General features: G+C 44.6%; 1 long non-coding RNA gene across 2 annotated transcripts in view; it reads right to left on the bottom strand.

The window, feature by feature from the left end:
- LOC115094369 overlaps positions 1 to 14607 on the bottom strand; it is a 127352-nt gene that overhangs the window by 66315 nt on the left and 46430 nt on the right. For both annotated transcript variants that reach the window (XR_003857542.1, XR_003857541.1), the window contains exons 3-4: positions 10628 to 10735; positions 9444 to 9560 (exon numbers count right to left, since the gene is read on the bottom strand). This is a non-coding gene — a long non-coding RNA (uncharacterized LOC115094369). The remainder of the gene's footprint in view (positions 1 to 9443; positions 9561 to 10627; positions 10736 to 14607) is intronic.

Genomic DNA, 14607 nt, shown 5'->3' with positions numbered 1-14607 from the left:
AATGGAAGAAGTAATAGCTAAAGAAGGTTTAGGAGGATTAGTTAGTTCTGTCTTAGCCTCCATTTCAGTGCTGTAGGGGAGAGATGAAACTGATGATGATGAGGAGGAAGAGCAGTCAGCGCAGGCACAGAGTGTGACAGATGCCCCTGGCATTGCTTCTCAGGGTGCACCCACTACTTCAACTCCAGTGCCAGCATCCACCCCAAAGGCAATAGAGAAGGGATCACAAAAGAAATCTGCGGTCTGGAGCCACTTTAAAGTGACGGAGGACCCGCATTTTGCTCAGTGTAATTACTGTGCCAGGGCTATTAGCAGATGCAAGCAAATGGGACATGTAAATAATTTTGGCATGATGCATCATATGCAGAAGCAACACCCAACAGTACTGCCATCTGGGGATGGTGGTAGTACCAGTCAGGGGAACCCTTTTTCCAGGCAATGTAAAGTGGTTGAAAAGGAGCAGAGTCACCCCATGCCCTCAGCCCCTTCTAGCAGTCAGGTGGCAGGCCAGCAACCCCCTACCATGTGTCAGAAGCGACAACCCACCATGGAGGAAATGGGATGGTGTTAACACTATCCCAGGGAAGGAGGCAGGCAGCCTCAAAAGTTGTAACCAGGAGCAACAGGGAAATGATTGCCCTTGATGACCAGCCCTTGCAGGTAGTGGAGAATGTGGGTTTCAAGCATTTGCTGAAGGTCTTAGTTCCAAATTACAAAGTCCCCTCCAGAACCACATTTAGCAGAAAAGTCATCCCCAGCCTGTACAACCAGTGTCGCAGTCACATTCAAGCGCTGCTAGCTAAGGCACAGGGGAGTGTGCATTTCACCTGCAATATCTGGACCACCATGAATGCTGCACACTCTTACCTCTCCCTGACAGCACACTGGTGGGACCTGGCTGAGGCAGGAGCAGGCAGCAGCTCTATTAGTGAACAAGTATCAGGGAGGAGGTGGGCTTTACTGCACACCCACCTGATGGATGAGGCCCATACCTCAGCCAATATTCTAGCATGCATCAGAAAGATGCTGGTGGGCTGGCAGCTGCACCAGTGAGACAGGAATCTTCAGGCAGGGTTCTTTGTCACAGATAATGGTGCAAACATGGTAAAGGAAATATGCGACGGGCGCTTTCAGAACATCCGATGTTTTGCACATACTCTGCACCTGGTAATGAAGTCAGAACTGGGGTTGGAGTCCAAGCACCAAGAGAATGAATACCTGTAGGACTTAAACACAAGTGCAGGAACATAGCAGCGCACTTCCACAGAAGTGTGAAAGTGGGGCATGTTCTCCAACAAAAGCAGACTGATTTGGAGATGCCTCACAAGCGTCTCATTCAAGACATTTCCACCCAGTGGAATTCCATCTTTATGATGCTGCAGAGGTCAGTGGAGCTGCAGACACCCCTTCATGAACTTTCTGATTTAATAGGCACAGGTGTGCAGAATCCCCTAGGGCATCATGATTGGTTAGTCATGAGTCAGCCGTTAAAAATCCCGCAGCCCTTCAAGGATGTCATGGAGGAGCTGAGTTCCAGAAGTGCCACCTCCCCTCTTACGCCCCCTCTTAGCCGGTCTGGGTTTAGCGGAAGGCAAAAGGGATGGACCATCTCCCCTATGATGAGAGGCTACACAGGTTAGGGCTCTTCAGCTTGGAAAGGAGATGACTGAAAGGAGACTTGATAAATGTCTATAAAATCACGCATGGTTAATAAAGAACAATTATTTACCCTTTTAAATAATAATAAAAGAAGGGAACATTCCATAAAACTAGCAATCAACAGATTTAAAACAAATTGTAGGAAGTACTTTTTTTTTTATTCAGCGCACAATCAAGCTGTGAAATCTGTTGCCAGAAGATGTAGTCAAGATGACTAGCACAGTGCGGTTTAAATGAGGTTTAGACAATTCCTGGAGGGAAAAGTCCATAAAACCGAATTAATCAGGGAGACTGTGGAAAGCCATTGCTATCCCTGTGAGTAAGTAACAAGAAGTAGGATCTACTTTTTGGGGAATTGTTGAGTACTTGTGACCCAGATTGGAGGCAGAATGCTGGGCTCGATGGACCCTGGTTTGATCCAACATGGCATTTATGTTCTTAAGAACAAGAATCCTCCTCTCCAATAACTACTGGGACTAAACGAAGAGAAACTGAATGCAGGTGCATTTGCTGGGTATTGTCTTTTAGCCTGGCTGAAGAGGCATGGCCCATGGTTTCCTTCAATTATGCCCGTCAACCTCTTACTAGATCTCTGTCTAGATGTTTTTACCACTAGGTTCATATGTCCCAGTACCAGAAAAACATAACATAAATCATGATAGTAGAGAACTACTAAGTACCAATAATATGCCTTTTATTAGCAGTCTTAGATAAGACTTACAAACTAAGGGGCCTGTTTATTAAAGGTTTTCTCCCATTTTGTGTCTATGGGAAAAATGCTTAGTAAAAGGGCCCCTAAGTTACAACAGAATTGAAAGCACGACAAGTTTTCTTATTGTTATCATACCTTAGTGATGCTCCAATGGACACTGTGACCAGTTTGGGATGACTTGCTTCTGAGTCTTTATCAATTAGTCCATCAGACTTTTCGTTATGTCTAGGCTTCCTTTCTCAACTACATTTATATCCATTTTTATGTCAGATCTTTCAGTCTCTTTGTTTGGGTATATGTATAATTATAAAGGAGGCTATGTACTAATAGGTCTTATCTAATGCCCATGTACAAAGTGTGTTAATAGGTGCACTATCATTACCACCAGTTCCCTGGCGGTAATGCTAATGCCTATACCAATGACACAATTTAAAATAATATTTAATGAGGTAATACAATTTTACCACTGAATGTATTATCCAGTATTAATACCTAAGAGGTTTACATGGCCTATTAATGCCATAAAAGTTAGCTACACATCACTGCAGTATATTTAACCTTAGTGGCCTTACACTGTGTTAAGTCAGATCTCCAGGCCTAAAAACCTCCACCCTACCCAACCCAGACAATGGACCCCTTGGGTCCGCAGAACCAACTCCTCCACAGCCCTGCCAAACTGATAAGGGCATCCAGGCCTGCAGATCATGCTAATCCCCTCCTCTCAGCAGATAAGGGCCTTTGCCTACCCCCAGGCAGATTAGAGCACCCATAGGCCAAAGAGCTCCACTACTCCAGACTATACTCACCAAAGTCTTCAAAAATCTTCACCAGCAGGAGGAAACTACCTAGTTTCGGTCCTGCAGGCCATGGCCCCAAAATCAAAATGGCATATTGACAGTCTGAGCTTTACGCAGTATATGCATATCAGTGTCAGCAGTGATATTTTTATTTTGGAGCTATGGTCAAAAGTGGGAAACCTTTTGGAAGTGACTTTGTTCTGGGGGTTGGAGGGTTTTAGCCTGTGGGGATTCATCTATCTGGATAGGTTTATTTGTCTAGAGAGCAGCATCAGGAAGAGGGGTAGAGATTTTCAACTCAAGGGGCTCTTATCAGCCACGGGACAATCTTTGGGAGCCACAGAGGCCCAATTATGTCTTTTTTTTGGGGGGGGGGAGGTTGGAGTTTATACAGGGGTTGTTAGGGTTGTGGACCTCATTTGAATGTGGGGAATGGGGGAAATGTGTCACACTGACCAACCTTTTCACTTTCTGCTAGTTAGAGTTGGTAAACCTGAGCTGCGAACGCAACAGGTATCATGACTACACTGTCTTTCATGTGGCCATTTTAACACTGCTGTGGTCTGCATCTCATTAGCACAGATTTTAACTTGGGCTTAGTATACAAATCCCAATGTGATGTTAGTGTTTAGGGCTTGTATAGCTGTGAGAAATGTACCTATGGCCTACTTTTCATGATCTGGGCTGACTTTGAGAGGTTTAATGTTTTATGCTTAGTGTTTCTGTGAACAGCATACTGCAAGCTGAGCCTCTTGAAGGGCAGCACTCCCTTTCTACCACAATGTCAATTGTATCTTGCATATCATGTCATGAGATTTTTCCTCCTGTTTCTCATACTGGGTCAAAGTGAATGAATGTATCTGCATTATGCAATTTTTAAAAAGGTTGCCTAAAATCCGAGGTTGCTTCCCAGACACCTTATATTCTCAGGTTGCTTCTGTAAAACTGCTGATATTGCAGGACAGCTGTCAAGCTATCAGCAGGAGCTAGCCTATATCACTGTTGAGCAATGGTTTAAACGCCACTCCCTCCACCCATTCCCCAGCTCCGGAAACACTGTCTCCACAGCACCATAACCTCTGTTAGCCAAATTCCTTTTTTTTTTTTTTTTTTTTTTTTTTAACAGAAATAGTTTCCATTTTCTAACAGAAATACCCTGGCAGTGGGCTTTATCTTATGGATACCTTTGTCTACTCATTGGATGCTCTTCCCTTTGACTCGGATGTCTAACTTTCAACATTTGACAATAAAGTCTTCTTTCATAAGAACAGCGGCTTAAACAATGAAACATGCTTGTAAACCTCATATTTTCTATGGATGCAAGGTGTGGAGTATAATAAAAAGCAATTTACAAGAAACTGGGGAGGAAGTTCAAAAGTCTAATCCCCTCCCTTCCAGGGGCGGTTCGATCATGAGGCAGGGTGAGGCGGTGGCCTCAGGCGGCAAAATTTTGAGGCGGCAGAAATTATCTTTCAAAACTCTCCATCCATGGCCACCTCACCTTGCATTCAGGCCCATCAAGGCGCAGCTCTGCCGACAAGACCGCAGGGTCCTCAGTCCCCACGTGAAGCAAGAAAGAAAGAGGGACCTCATGGTAATCCAGGTGGGAGGATCAAGGGGTTTGCGTTGGTCGTTGCGGCCATGTGCCCTTTGAGCCGCCACAACTAACATCATGCCCCACGCAATCTTTTATCATAGAGCGGGAGCACTCCCGAAGGTTCTGCACTCACTGCCATCTATTTTTTTTTTTTACTGACACAGCAGTGATGGCAGCAGTAACAGCAGCGGCTGCTTCATGCACCTGTTGCCGTTGCCGCTGCTCTGCTCAGGCCCCTTTTTTCCACCATTGCCGCACTCCTGGCTGCTTCCCTCACGTGCTTCTGCCGGCAGCCGATGGGAGGCAGTGAGCAGGCCAACCCTACTCTCAGCCACTGGGCCATGATATAAAAGTAATTGAAAAACAAAAAACAAACATTTTCATCGGGTCCTTCCAACTTGCCCCTTCCCAAACCAAGGGGGGAAATGAAGCAGCAACAGGCAGCCATCCAAATCCTATTCTTGGAGCCCTGCCTGGGTCCCCCTGACCACCAATGTAAGTAAAAACTAATTTTTAAAATGTATTCAGAGGGGAGAAGAGAGAGAGAAAGCACCTGAGTCAATGAATGTGTGTTTTTGACTGAAAGTGTGTGTGTGTGTGTGTGTGTGTGTGTGTGTCAGTGAGTGCTGTGAGAATGTATGAGTCAATGAGCATGTCCAACTGTGAGCATGATTGTGAGCAGGACAGCACGTGAGTGTCAGTGAACAACTTAGTGTGTGGGTGAGGATAAGAGAGAGTGTGAGTCAATATGTGAGTATGAGAGAGAGAGCATATGTAAAAGTGAGCATGTATGTGTATGGGCGTGAGAGCATGTGTGTGAGCAGTGAGTGTTTGATGTGTGAACAAGTCAGTGATTCAGCATGTGTGAGTGTCAGGGACCATTTGTGAGTGAGCATATGAGAGAGTGTGTATAAGAATGAACATATGTGTTACAGAGTGTCTGTATATGAAATAGAAGAAAGTTTGTGCAGATCACCACCTCTGACTAATTCACAACAATCTCGGGGTGATTGGAATCAACAGATCCTAGGTATGGAGAGCAGGATAATTTTTTTAAATCCTTTATTCTTTTTAATTATTGGATGGCATTTCATGTGTCTGCTGTTTTAAAATATTTTATAGGTATTAGGGAAATTTGTAAAATGTTTTCAATTTTTGATTCACTTTTTCAATTTTTGATTCAATTTTTTCTATTCATCAGCTGTTTTGAAATATTTTTTTTATTAGTATGGTTTTAGTATTATAATTTATATTTTATGTTTTTATTGTTCTGTGTTTTGTAAAGAATAGTGATATTTTTCTTTTTCCATTGTTGTTCTGCTTGTCTGGCTTTGTTGCAGTTTCCAGTTCAGTTTTGTCTGCATATTTCTATTTATTGTTTTTATTGTTCTGTGTTTTATAAAGAATGGTGATGTTTTTGTTTTTCCATTGTTGTTTTGCTTGTCTGGCTTTGTTGCAGTTTCCAGTTCAGTTTTGTCTGCATATTTCTATTTATAGTTTATGACCTCCCTATTCTGTATCTGGTGAGGGTTTGTCTATGTTCTGCATGTGTGACTGAGGTGAAGTATTCTGCTAGCGTGTACTTTCTGTGTAGAGATCTATATATTTATAAATGATCTAGAAAGGGGAACGATGAGTGACGTGATCAAATTTGCAGATGACACAAAATTATTCAAGGTAGTTAAATCACAAGCAGATTGTGGAAAATTGCAGTAGAACCTTGCGAGACTGGGTGACTGGGCATCCAAATGACAGATGAAATTTAATGTGAATAAGTGCAAAGTAATGCATATAGGGAAACGTAACTCATGCTGTAATTACACGATTTGGGGTTTTATGTTAGGAGTTACCACTCAGGAAACAGATGAAGGTGTCAAGGTGGACAATACATTAAAATCGTCGGCTCAGTGTGCTGTGGTGGTCAAAAAAGCAAACAGAATGTTAGGAATTATTAGGAAGGGAATGGTGAATAAAACAGAGAATGTCATAATGGCTCAGTATCGCACAATTGTGAGACTGCACCTTGAGTACTGTGTTCAGGTTTGGTTGCCGCATCTCAAAAAATGATATAACTGACTCCCAAAGTTTGAGAAGTTGTGGCAACCATACGTAGAATGGCATCAGAACATTAATGCTAGCTTTTGATCTCCAGGGCTACGGAGTGTGAACTAGTATTATGCCCCTGTTGGGAGAGAGGGCATAGGAAGGGTGGACTATATTGTTAGGAGAATGGATCCAGTCTTAGGGGCCATAGTTTGTATGCAGATTCACTCGACCCAAGCTAAGGGGGGGGGGGGGGGAGTAAACGAGGAAAAATTATGGATCGACATCTGAATAAGCCAATGTAGTCAGATCTGTAGTGTGTTTAAAAGTGTATTGGTGCTTAACGACTCTATGTTACAATTTACAATGCAGTTATACTGTTATAATCCATATTGTACTTGTCCCACAATATGTATTCTATGGTTTGTCAATATAATTGCACTTGAGAAAGTACAGAGAAGGGGGATGGAACAGCTCCCCTATCAGGAAAGGCTAAAAAGGTTAGGGTTGTTCAGCTTGGACAAGAGACGGCTGAGGGGGGATCTGATGGAGGTTTACAAACTCATGAGGACTTCAACGGGTAAATGTGAATCAGTTGTTTACTCTTTCAGATAATACAAGGACTAGGGGGCATTCTGTGAAGTTAGCAAGTAGCAGAATTAAAACAAATTGAAGAAAATGCTTTTTCACTCAACGCAAAATTAAGCTCTGGAATTCGTTGCCAGAGAAAGTGATTAAGGCAGTTAGCATAGCTGGGCTTAAAAAAGGTTTGGACAAGCTGACTTAGGTTATAGCCACTGCTTATTACCAGCATTAGTAGCATGGGATCTATTTAATATTTGGGTAATTGACAAGTACTTGTATCCTGGATTGGCCACTGCTGGACTTGGTCTGACCCAGAATGGCAACTTCTTATGTTTTTCTTATGTTCCTGGCTTGTTCTGCTTTCCTAATAGGAGGTGTATTGGGATTTTAGGGCCTGATGTAATATTTGCAGTGCTGCTTTTTTTTCATGGCAGTTAGTGCTGTTTTGGTATGGGAGGTTTACTGTATTGTAATTTGTAATTCAGTTTATTCATAGTTTTCTGAGGGCTAAGCTCACACCTAATGCACTTTATAATAGGCCTAATACCAAATGGGTTGCAAGTATCTTTCTTTTTTGCGGGATTTTTCCTGGAATATCTCTAGCACTCTATCTGCCACTCCTCTGGATCCCTAACCCTCACATCCCCCCTTCCCCAGCATTTCAAATCACCATGATGGCTAGGGATGTGAATCGTTTTAGGACGATTAAAATTATCGTCCGATAATTTTAATATCGTCTTAAACCGTTATGGAACACAATACAATAGAGATTCTAACGATTTATCGTTATAAATCGTTAGAATCGTGAGCCGGCACACTAAAACCCCCTAAAACCCACCCCCGACCCTTTAAATTAAATCCCTCACCCTCCCGAACCCCCCCCAAATGACTTAAATAACCTGCGGGTCCAGCGGCGGTCCGGAACGGCAGCGGTCCGGAACGGGCTCCTGCTCTGAATCTTGTCGTCTTCAGCCGGCGCCATTTTCCAAAATGGCGCCGAAAAATGGCGGCGGCCATAGACGAAAAAGATTGGACGGCAGGAGGTCCTTCCGGACCCCCGCTGGACTTTTGGCAAGTCTCGTGGGGGTCAGGAGGCCCCCCACAAGCTGGCCAAAAGTTCCTGGAGGTCCAGCGGGGGTCAGGGAGCGATTTCCCGCCGCGAATCGTTTTCATACGGAAAATGGCGCCGGCAGGAGATCGACTGCAGGAGGTTGTTCAGCGAGGCGCCGGAACCCTCTCTGAATGACATCCTGCAGTCGATCTCCTGCCGGCGCCATTTTCCGTATGAAAACGATTCGCGGCGGGAAATCGCTCCCTGACCCCCGCTGGACCTCCAGGAACTTTTGGCCAGCTTGTGGGGGGCCTCCTGACCCCCACGAGACTTGCCAAAAGTCCAGCGGGGGTCCGGAAGGACCTCCTGCCGTCCAATCGTGTTCGTCTATGGCCGCCGCCATTTTTCGGCGCCATTTTGGAAAATGGCGCCGGCTGAAGACAACAAGATTCAGGAGCAGGAGCCCGTTCCGGACCGCTGCCGTTCCGGATCGCCGCTGGACCCGCAGGTTATTTAAGTCATTTGGGGGGGGTTCGGGAGGGTGGGGGATTTAATTTAAAGGGTCGGGGGTGGGTTTTAGGGGGTTTTAATGTGCCGGTTTTGCGATTTTTCGATTTTTCGATTTTTCACGATTTTTCACGATATTTTACCCCCCCAAACGGCAACAATACGATTCCCTCCCCCTCCCAGCCGAAATCGATCGTTAAGACGATCGAGGACACGATTCACATCCCTAATGATGGCTAGACTCCAAGTGAAATAACCTCCTCCTCACGCTCTCTGTGATTTGACCTGCACCACGCCTTGAGGGGGCATGGCATTTTTTTTCCCTCACCTCAGGCATCAGATTGCCTTGAGCCGCCCTTGCCTCCCTCCATACTTACAACTTTCATCTGCCATATCTAATTTCTTCCCCACCTGGGAGAGTGAGGGAGACAGAACAGCTGGCCAGGGAGAGGTTCCAGCCCTAAAGAGTAACAAATAAGTTTGTGTACTCACCTGTGCAGGAGAGGCACGCCGGGTGGGGTTACTTTTCAGAGTTGGAGTACAACCGGTTGCTACAGAAGGGATTCCCCCTGGATCTGGGTGGACTGGATTGTATTCTGTTTGCCTTTGCTGAAGGAGTAAAACAAGAGTTGAGATTGTTTGCACATTCCAGAAGGAGTGGCTGGAGATTTGAGAGACTAGTTTTTGGACTGAGGGCATTTTTTGCACCTTTTCCGAGTTTTTTGATGCTGGAGTTGTAATGGGGGTATCATACCCTGAAAGGGGAAGGATTACTTGATGTGGATGATGGTGCAATAAAGCAAAGAGTTATAAGGAGGAAAAGCATGGATAAAGGGACTATGGCATTTTTGACACTTATTTTCCTCATGTTATTTTTAATATTCACCATCTTGACTTCTGATTTACAAACTAAAATTTTGTTTTGAATACCAAGTGGACTCAAAGACTTTTATTATACTGTGTCTTTTGACTCCCTCCAGCCTCACCCTTGGCAATTCAGAAAAGTAGTGAGATCAAAAAGGCTGTTAGCAACCATGGACCATGTCTATGCCAGGGCCTAGAAAGTCAAGCTTGCCCCCTGCCGAAGGCACTTCGAGCAACATAACCAGCCAACCGGGGGGGGGGGGGGGGGGGGGGGGGGCGTGTCTCGCTTCAAACAATACTCTGGCAGGCTCTGGGCAGGCAGCGTTCCTTGGTTGCATGCAATTGGCCCCAGTGGTCTCACTGTAGCTGCCATGTCTCTGCCTTCAGCACATGTAGGAGTACTAAGTGTTTTGTTGAGGGTGGCTGGGCAGTGGTGCCTGCTGAAGATCCACCCCCAGCGTTCTCCATGAATGGCGGTGCATGGCCCACATTGTTATTTCGTTTGATGGTGCACAGGGAACACTGCACATTAATGATACTATGCCCACCTGTGTTATCTTCCATCATATCACATTACTATTTATCTGCCAAACCAAAATCAGGGCACAGAAAAGGGTTCTAATAGAACTTCTATCTTTAGGAAGAGAAGGAGGAGGGGTTGTGAGAGGGGCACATTTTCACCACCTCTCTTCAATTTATGCTGTGTCAAGAAATAAAAATTCTCTTCCCCAGTAAGTGCTGAGAATAAATGAATGAAACAGTCACTGACAGAATAGCGTCAAGCGGAGCTGAATGCAGGTACATCTGCTAACCTTTGTTTTCAAGGAAGCACTTTACCCTGTGGGTGGCTGACTCTTCTTACAAGCTGGCAGGTTACACTGTTGCTGGATGTGACTCAGTTTCCCCACAGGAAGAGCTGCCTGCAAGACAGTGAAAGTCAAATCTATTAGCACGAATGAAAAGGAGAGACAAGGCGAGATGAGAAGGGGACATGATGAGAAAGAGGTCAAAACACTTAAGCTTAACACAATTACACATAAAATCTACCAGAGTATACTAGACTAGAGCCTACTCAGACAGTAACTTTCAAGCCGGCATGTGGGCACACAATTGCCCGCATACATCGGCCAGTGCCCAGGAACGCGGCCATTTTATGACATAAGCATGCATATGCGTACATGTTATGAAATAGCCTGGCCACTGTTATGCTCCAAACACGCATATGACGCTTCTCCATGGATACAAGAACACTGTACTTAGATTTTGTAGAAAGCATAATTTTTTATTGAGCAATATAAGTATTCTTGGGAACTGCTGGATGCCATTTCTCTGACAAACTGACCACCAGCATCTCGTCGTGTATATGAATTGATCCTTCTTTTATAGTTAAAATACAATACAGTACTAGGTCAGAAATCCTTAAGTTGTGTGACCATTTGGAGTATCATTTACATAGGTTGTCATGTCAACAACATGATACAGTATCCCTAAACTACCCTGACCAGTTGTCCAAGTTGGGGCCCACTTAGCATCACTCTTTAGATAATCCTTTATTCTGTTAAAATCTTGCTGCTCAGGGCAATCTTCATATCTTAGGCTGTGTTTACAGATGCCCCTGTAATCTACATTCTAGCCTGAGGTTCTGACCGTTGCCTTCTGCTCTTGTGACCCTATAATTAGGCATCACAAATTGTCGCCAGCTTCAACTGCTGTCCACGGAATTCCTCCAGGTCAGGGTCAGTTGGGCATTTAAAGGTCACCTAGCCAGAAAGGCTAAGATTGTGGGTCAGTTGTCGTTTCCATGTTGGTCTCAAGCTCAGGTACACATATCACCATGCGCACCAAATTTTTAGTGGGCGCATGCAAGTGTGTGCAAATGCCACTTCTATTGCATAAATCGGGGGATTTTAACAGGGGCACACACTGACTCTATTCCCAGTTCGCCCCCCCCCCCCCCCATTCACCCAGTTAAGAGGTAGGTCCTTCAAACCCCCCTAGTTTAATAGCCTTCACTCAGTCCTGATCCTTAAAACCCCATAGATCTGCCTATTTTCCTTTATTTATTATTTACCGACATTTGATCTGAGATATCACATCGGTTTACATTCAGGTACTGTAGGTATTTCCCTATCCCCAGAGGGCTTACAATCTAAGTTGCTGTATCTGAGGCAATGGAGGGTAAAGTGACTTGCCCAAGGTCACAAGGAGCGACAACAGGACTCAAACCCTGGTCTCCTGGTTCATAGCCCACTGCTCTAACCACTAGGCTATTCCTTCTCTCGCTGTTATTTTTTAACTTACACCTCCTCCATAGCAGAAGTAAAGTTATGTAAAGTTATGCAGCAGTGGGCCTCAGCACGTGCCAGATGGCGTGAGTATTTACATCTCAGGTTCATGGCCCAAAACGACCATGCCCCCCCCCACCCCACCCCCCCAGATCATGGCCACGCCTTGCCCCTTTCTGAAAACTTCCAAGATGTGCGCACTGTGGTAGACAGGTGTGTATCCCAGCAACTTTTAAAATCCGCTCAGCACACAAAAGCCCGACATTTTCGCACATCCCCTAATTAATGCGCATGTCGGGCTTTTAAAATTCCTCTTTTCGAATACTCAGCAACACTTTCATGTAGAAGCTGCTGTCATGGATGTAAAAAATGCTAGTAGCAACTGCGAGGAAGATGGGAGATTAAAAAGGCAAGATAGTGAGGGAGACAGGCAACGGGACTAAAGCAAGTGTTCTCAGCTCTAATCCCTATAGAGCCCTACTAAGTCTGGCTTGCCGGTAAATAACATATACAAATTAATCAGATCACAAACTCTCCATGTTTGCAGATGATGTTCTGTGTACAGTAGCTCATCCAGTGGAATCTATGCCCTGTAATGAAGGAGTTAATTTGTTTTGGTAAAATATCAGGATACCAACTGAATGCTGAGAATTCTTGAACATCACACTCCCTCCTGAACAGGTTGCTATATATAGTAGGAGCACAAGATGGCGCCGGCCATCCATTGCTCCTACTATGTGACAGGGGCTGACCAATGGCACCGGTAGCCCCTGTGACATAGTAAGGGCAAAGGCTATTGACGCCATTTTGATTACTGGCAGCCGACGGCCCGAGTGCAGGAGATCGCTCCTGGACCCCTGCTGGACCACAGGGACTTTTGGCAAGTCTTGGGGGACCCTCCTGACCCCAACAAGACGCCAAAAGTCCAGCGGGGGTCCGGGAGAGACCTCCTGCACTCGGGCCATCGGTTGCCAGTATTCAAAATGGCGCCGATAGCCTTTGCCCTCACTATGTCACAGGGGCTACCGGTGCCATTGGTCAGCCCCTGTCACATGGTAGGAACACAAGATGGCGCACATACCATAGTAGGTCAAAGGCTATCGGCGCCATTTTGAAACCAGCAGCTGAGGGTGTGAATGCAGGAGATGGCTCCCGGACCCCCCGCTGGACCACCAAGGAGTTTTTATAAGTCTTGGGGGTCAGGAGGGTGGGGGATTGTAGTTAATTTAATTTTAGCTGGAAAATGAATAAAAATTAACATATAAACGTATCGGGGCCCCACTTGCCGAATGCAATGTATCTGCCCCCCGACAAATATGAATCCCGAATGCAACGTATGGCGTCCCTCTGCACATCCCCACTAATATGTTACTAAGGGGATATCCAAGCTTTATTCCCTGCTGAACAAAGATCTGGCCCAGCCTCCTCCACATGTGGTGAAATGGGAAAGTGACTTGAATAGAGGATTAGGAGAAAGGCTTTGGGATATCTGCAACCTTAATATAGCAAAGAGCTCCATATAAACTGCTATTGTACAGCAGGGCTATAACATGTTATATAGATGGTATCTTCCACTGGTGAGGTTGGCAAAGTTTTATCCCAGTTTCATCAAATTTTGTTGGCGGGGATGCAGTATGGTAGGGTCCTTATACCACATGTGGTGGGAGTGCCCAAAGGCAATCTTATATTGGGAAACGGTAGCGGATCTGATTATGGAAATATTGGGAGAAAAGATACCAAATGATCCTGCTTTTCTTCTTTTAAGTATACCTCTCCACGACGTGGATCAAAATGTGACATTCTTGGCGCAGCAAATAATCACAGCTGCCAGAGGAGAAATGGCATTCGCTTGGAAAGATACCCAATTACCATCACTACAAAAAGTGATTCGGATACTGCATAAAGTTTAATACTTGAACCATCTCACAGCAACAAGGCATAAATGGACAGTCAAATTTGAAAGGCTGTGGCATCCTTACATTCGCTGGCAGGAAAACTGCACCAAGTAAATGTATAGGCAGTAAGGGGGGAGGGGAGGAATCTGCCTATGCCATCTGTAACTTAGGTATAGACTAAAGAGTTTGGAGGGGGGGTGAAAGAGGAATAGTTTACTAGGGAAGATTTATTAAATTTTCAATGCGTCCATCATATTATTACCTTTTGATCGGATGGATAAATGCTGTTTTGAGGTTTTTGATGATGGTAACCACAGTGTTTAGACGAGTTATAAATATAACAAGGCATCATTAATCTCAAGAACTTTATTAAGAAATTTCCAAATGTTACGACATCTTGATAATGCCAAGGCTGTAAGATTGACAGATTGTATAAGCGTTAACTATGCAATATGTGACTGGTTTTTTTTGCTGATTGACACGTTTGCTACATTTAATGGATTTAATAATACAATAAGTTACTAGTTTAAAAAAAAAATTGTGTGGCATCATTTTTAATGCACAAGCTAATTTTTTTTTTTTTAATTCCCGATGCAGGAAGCTAATGGTATG

The sequence above is a fragment of the Rhinatrema bivittatum genome, chromosome 6 (assembly GCF_901001135.1).
Source record: "Rhinatrema bivittatum chromosome 6, aRhiBiv1.1, whole genome shotgun sequence".
NCBI classification, from domain to species: Eukaryota; Metazoa; Chordata; class Amphibia; order Gymnophiona; family Rhinatrematidae; genus Rhinatrema; species Rhinatrema bivittatum.
This window is presented reverse-complemented; position numbering and strand designations above follow the sequence as displayed.